Consider the following 5,736-nt stretch of genomic DNA (forward strand, 5'->3'; position numbering starts at 1 on the left):
CAGAAAGGATATATGCACCCCTATGTTCATAGCAGCACAATTTACAATAGCTAAGATTTGGAAACAGCCTAAGTGCCATCAGCAGATGAGTTGATTAAAAACTGTGGTACATCTACACAATTGAATACTATGCTGCTATAAAAAAGAAGGACCTTTTACCATTTGCAACAACTTGGGTGGAACTGGAGAGCATTATGCCAAGCAAAGTAAGCCAGTAGGAGAAAGATAAGTATCACATGATCTCACTCATATCCTATATAATAAAGAGATAATATGCAATTTGACTGTCACGCCCTTGCACAAGATGGCCACCACAAGATGGCAGCAAGGGAGGGCAGTTGGGGGTGACCAGGCCTGTAGGGGAGCACAATTAGGGGCAACCAGGCCTGCAGGGGAGGGCAGTTAGGGGTGACCAGGCCGGCAGGGTAGGGCAGTTGGGGGCAACCAGGCCAGCAGGGGAGGGCTGTTGTGGGGGAACAGGCCGGCAGGGGAGCAGTTAGGCAATGATCAGGCTGGCAGGCAGAAATGGTTAGGGGCAATCAGGCAGGCAGGCAGGCAGGCAAGCGGTTGGGAGTCAGCAGTCCCGGCTTGTGAAAGGGATGTGGGATTGGGCCTAAACCAGCAGTCGGACATCCGCCGAGGGGTCCCAGATTGGAGAGGGTGAAGGCTGGGCTGAGGGACACCCCACCACCACCATGCACAAATTTCATGCACCAGGCCTCTAGTGTGGGATATAATGATCAACATAATTTGATGAACAAGAATAGATCAATCTAAAGACAAATGGTAGTGGAGTGGGGTTTAGAGAGCAACTAAAGGACTTGTATGCATATTAGCATAACCAATGGACACAGACACTGGGCAATGGGGTCTTGCCAAGGGTAGGAATGGCTGGGGGCAGGGTTCAATTGGGGGAAAAGGAGACATATGTAAAACTTTAGACTAAATAAATAAATAAATAATAGAAAACAAATCCACAAAATTTCCATTTCTAGTATGAGAGGAAGGGGGCATGAAAGAATGTCATAAATTTCATATTATGCCCATGCCACAACAACTAATTGAAAGAGTAGTTGTTCTTCTCAGAATTTAAAGTCAGCCGAAACCAGTTTGGCTCAGTGGATAGAGCGTCGGCCTGCGGACTGAAAGGTCCCAGGTTCGATTCCGGTCAAGGGCGTGTGCCTGGGTTGCGGGCACATCCCCAGTAGGTGATGTGTAGGAGGCAGCTGATCAATGTTTCTCTCTCATTGATGTTTCTAACTCTCTATCTCTCTCCCTTCCTCTCTGTAAAAAATCAATAAAATATATTTAAAAAAAAGAATTTAAAGTCAGACTGAGTGAAACTATGTAAGGAAAAAGTATTTTTATAAGACACCAGAATAACATATTGAAAAGCAAGCACTTCAAATTCTAAATCTTTTAGTTTTATATATTTTTCTCCCAATATTGGTTAACCTCTAAGTAGACTTCTAACCCTCTCAGTCAGGCCACCATCTTTGGTTAATTGGTATAAAATTCAAGTTTGTCATAATCCTCTCCTCTCACAGAGCTAACCAGGTTTCTGCTCTCTCCAGGTACACACTCCTCTGAAAACCATGCACCTGAAAGGCCAGTTGCCTTCAGTGTATTAGGCTACTGACCTCAGGCAGCCTGGCTTCTTTATAGCCTTGGCAAAAGTGCAGTGCTAATTTGCATCCCTGAATGCTTCACTTCCCAGCCCTTCTGATGATGGCCAAGACCTAAAGCAGAACTTTCCCAATACCACAAGAGTACAGTTAGATGAGTGTCCCTTGTGACTCAAAAGAAACTGGAAACCTCATCAGAGAGGTAGCTGGTGAGATTTCCAACCTCATTTCCAATCATCATTCCCTAGGTTCATAAACACTTCATATACCCTGTGTGGACAACATTCTAAGAGAAACTGTGGATAAATATCTGCTTGAAGCAGTATATTTCATCTATGGCCATTTTTTGACAGCTCACCTGTGGAGAGCTGAAATATGACTGGGAAGTTGGCCAGCTATAACATAATATAAACACTCAAAGAACTAAAAAAAAAAACCTTTCACTAAATGACCTATTTCCATTACGTTAGAATCCAGTAGAATACATTCCAACATAGAAAAATCACATAGAGCAGTTACAAAATTATAGAGATTAAGAGGTCCAGCCCTGCAGTCAGAAAGACTCAATTCAAAGAGTAGCTTTAGAATTCACTTATTAAATGATTTAAAGCTCAGGTTTTTCATCTCAAAACAGGGCTAAAATAGTGTCCACCTCATTAGGGTTGCAAGGCTTAAAAAGATAATGCATATAAACACGCTTAGCACAGAATCTGGCACAGAAGTATCCCAAAATGATAATTACTGTCTATGGCAGAGACTACTTCATCAATGTGAATTTTCTCCTCTTTTCCCTGGCATCCAGCTAGACTACATTTCCCAACCTCCCACCATGCCCTTGAAGTTAATAGTTAATAGTAGTCATGTCTAGCTAATGAATAGCAGACAAAATTATGTACAACTCTTCTAGGACTGGCTCTTCCATGCACAATCCTCTATGCCAAGCATGTCAAACTCAAAGGCTAACACAGGCCAAATAAACAAGGTTTAGTTTATGTGGGCCGCAAAAAAACCCAAAAGCTTCAATTTTCATAGAAACGTAGATTTATTTTGATAGAGACATGCTGAATACAAAGGACTGAAATAAATGAGTAATCCTATTTAATAAAAGCCTAATATGGAAATTGTCCCCTCAACCAGGAGTTTGGCTGGGAGTTTGACCACTCGACCTGTCGCTATGATGTGCACTGACCACCAGGGGGCAGACGCTCCGACCGGTAGGTTAGCTTGCTGCAGGTGCTGGTGGGCTGGACTGGAAAGTGAGGTGTGAGGTGAGAGCCATCAGGAAGCTCCCAGGGTTTGGCCTGAGCCTGGGGCCAAGGTGGGAGCCAGGAGGGGCCGGGTGGCGTGGAAGGCTGCTACAAGTGATCCAAGAGCTGTGGACTGTGCAGCCCTCTGCAGCCTGTGGCATTCTCAGTGCACAATTTATAATCTTCAGAGCTGCTTCTTTTTATTTGTTAAGTTTCACTAACTACTCCAGGAGATTGGGTAGCACCATTACTGCAATTTATAATCTTCAGAGCTGCTTCTTCTTATTTGTTAAGTTTCACTACTCCAGGAGAGTGGGTAGCACCACTGGGGTTGGGGGGGACAGGCCAGGTGTGCCTGCCCAAGGCCAAGGGGTGGCCTCGGGCTCCCAGGATGCAGCAGAGAGGGGGGCAGGGCTGAGTCAGAGAAACCCAGTCCAAAACTTGAAAGAAAGTGGGAGGCAGATGACAGCTGTGCAGGGGCCTAGAAAAGCTGCTAGGTGGGGGCAGCCCACAGGACAGGCTCCACTTTCCTCCCTCCTCCTCCCCGTGACCCATCACCCCAGCTCTCCCCCGAGGACCGCCTGGGCACCCTGCACTGCCTCTCCCACCCCATCTCACCTACCCCGCACAGCCCTGCCCCACCCCACTCAGCCCCACCCTGCACAGCCTTTGGGGAGCTCTGCCCCCAGAGGAGAAAGGGGGAGGCTGCAGACAGGAGGTCACAGGAGGAGGGGGCAGAGAAGAATCCACCAAGTTAGATGGAGGGGAGGGAGGGAGAGACCCCACAGGACTGGGGACAGAGATGAGCGGGGAAGGAGGAACCTGCGGTAACGTGGTCCTTGGTTGAAGTACAAATCCTGACCCCATTTTACAGACCCCAGCAGAGTGTGTCTGTTGGGGGGGGGTGGCGCAAAGACAAAAGAGGGTTATGAGGGGACTGGATGGATGGAGAACAGCGATGTTTGATTCATGGACTATTTATTTTTATTTTTGTTAATATATTTTTATTGATTTCAGAGAGGAAGGCAGAAGGAGAGAGAGATAGAAACATCAATGATGGGAGAAACTCATTAATCAGCTGCCTCCTACATGCCCCCTACTGGGGATTGAGACCCAGGAATGCACCCTTGACCAGAATCGAACCCAGGACCCTTCAGTCCACAGGCCATGGTTCTAACCACTGAGCAAAACCATCTAGGGTGACACATGGCCTATTTAAAATCACTGCAATAGGCTAAGCAGGGGTCTTACCACAATGCTGTTACCTGATAATGAGGGTGTCTCTCCTTATGTTGGGGTAATCAGAACTGCAGCAAAGTAAAGACACACCCATGGAGCCTGCAAAGGGTTTCCATGCACATGATGCAATTTACTTTGTGTGGCAGCTGAAGAGGGTGAGCAGAGCCTTGAAAGGACATGAAGTCTCCAAGACCAGGGCCTGGCGGGAAAGTGTGTGCTGAGTTACAAACAATATATATATATGCCTAATATGCTAAATGTCTGAACAAGTGGTCAACCGACCAGTCACTAGGATGTGCACTGACCACCAGAGGGCAGATGCTCTGACCAGTAGGTTACCTTGCTGCTGGGGTCCGGCCGATCGGGACTGGACGATACAGGGACTGGACATGCCATGGAGCCCTCCTGCAGTCCCTCCCGTGGTCCCTCCCTGGCCACCGGCCCCAATTGGCCCTGATCAGGACTGGACGAGATGGCCCTGATCAACCCTGATCGCCAGCGAGGCAGAGGGACCCCACTTGTGCACAAATTCGTGCACCAGGCCTCTAGTCGTTAACATAAAATAATAGAACACTTTAATAAAAATTAATATTTTTTCTTGAACATTAACTTACCAGACACTGAATAACTGCACAAATTAATAAGTGTAACTCAGAGACCATGCCATCTTAAAGGGGAGAGCAGCTGTGACTGGGAGTCCACCCTCACCTCCACCCAGGGAGATCTCAGTCTCCACCCGGGACCCTACAGCCATATCAGCCAGGGATCAGCTGCCATGGCTGTGAAACCATGAACACTGAGACTCCAGCCTCCCTGGCCGCAGGCTCCTAAAAAGTTTGTCCACGGGGAGACAAAATGGTGGCCAAATAGGCAGATGGATCTGGCAACTTCTCATGGAGCAGATAAAAGAAACAGCTTAATCGAATAACATCCACCCGGAATTGGTGAATTAAACACAGTTGGAGAGACAATCCATGGACAGAAAGGTCAGAGGTAGCCGGGAAACCAGTGGGATCGGGGATCTGGGGTGGAGGGAGAAACGTGCACAGACTGGACTGGGCTGAACCAACACCATGTCCCTTGGGGACAAGTGTAGTGCTCGACTGTGGAAGGGTGTCCACAGGGCTGCTGGCAGTGGGGGACTCTAGATCTAAGCCCACAGCCATGGGTGGCTATGCCCAGAAAGGCAGCCAGAAGTTCTGCACTGGCTGCCCAGTGCTGGGGGGAGAGAGTAGCACGGTTGCTCTGTCTTTATAATATCCTTGCTTTTACTCCCTAAACCCAGGACTTTTCAATTACAAACACTCACTGTGGCTGCACTGCAGGGGAAGGTGGTTTTGTGGAAGTTGGGGAACAAAATAGGGAGAGGTGATCAGGAGGCCACCTCTGGGACAGTCTGATCCCTCCAACTCTGAACAGCCATTTTTCTCCTGAAGACCAGGCCCCTCCTAGCAGCACAGCCGCACCCAGCTTTGAGCTTGATAGGGAAACAAAGATTTGAAATATCCCCAGGGAGCCCTCTGGGGACTGGGTTGAGTGGCCATTTGGTCCAGGAAACTAATACAGAAACACCGCCACCTAGAGGCCATGTCAGAAATAGGTGTTTGTGTAAATACAACTGAAAG

At 47.9% G+C, this 5,736-nt stretch overlaps 1 long non-coding RNA gene across 1 annotated transcript in view; it reads right to left on the reverse strand.

Moving 5' to 3' along the window:
• LOC106728245 overlaps positions 1-4,236 on the reverse strand; it is a 12,138-nt gene extending 7,902 nt beyond the window's left edge. The window contains exon 1 of the long non-coding RNA XR_001364528.1: positions 4,138-4,236. This is a non-coding gene — a long non-coding RNA (uncharacterized LOC106728245). The remainder of the gene's footprint in view (positions 1-4,137) is intronic.
• Positions 4,237-5,736: the final 1,500 nt, after the last annotated feature.

The sequence above is a fragment of the Myotis brandtii genome, unplaced genomic scaffold, assembly GCF_000412655.1.
Source record: "Myotis brandtii unplaced genomic scaffold, ASM41265v1 scaffold574, whole genome shotgun sequence".
Taxonomy (NCBI): Eukaryota; Metazoa; Chordata; class Mammalia; order Chiroptera; family Vespertilionidae; genus Myotis; species Myotis brandtii.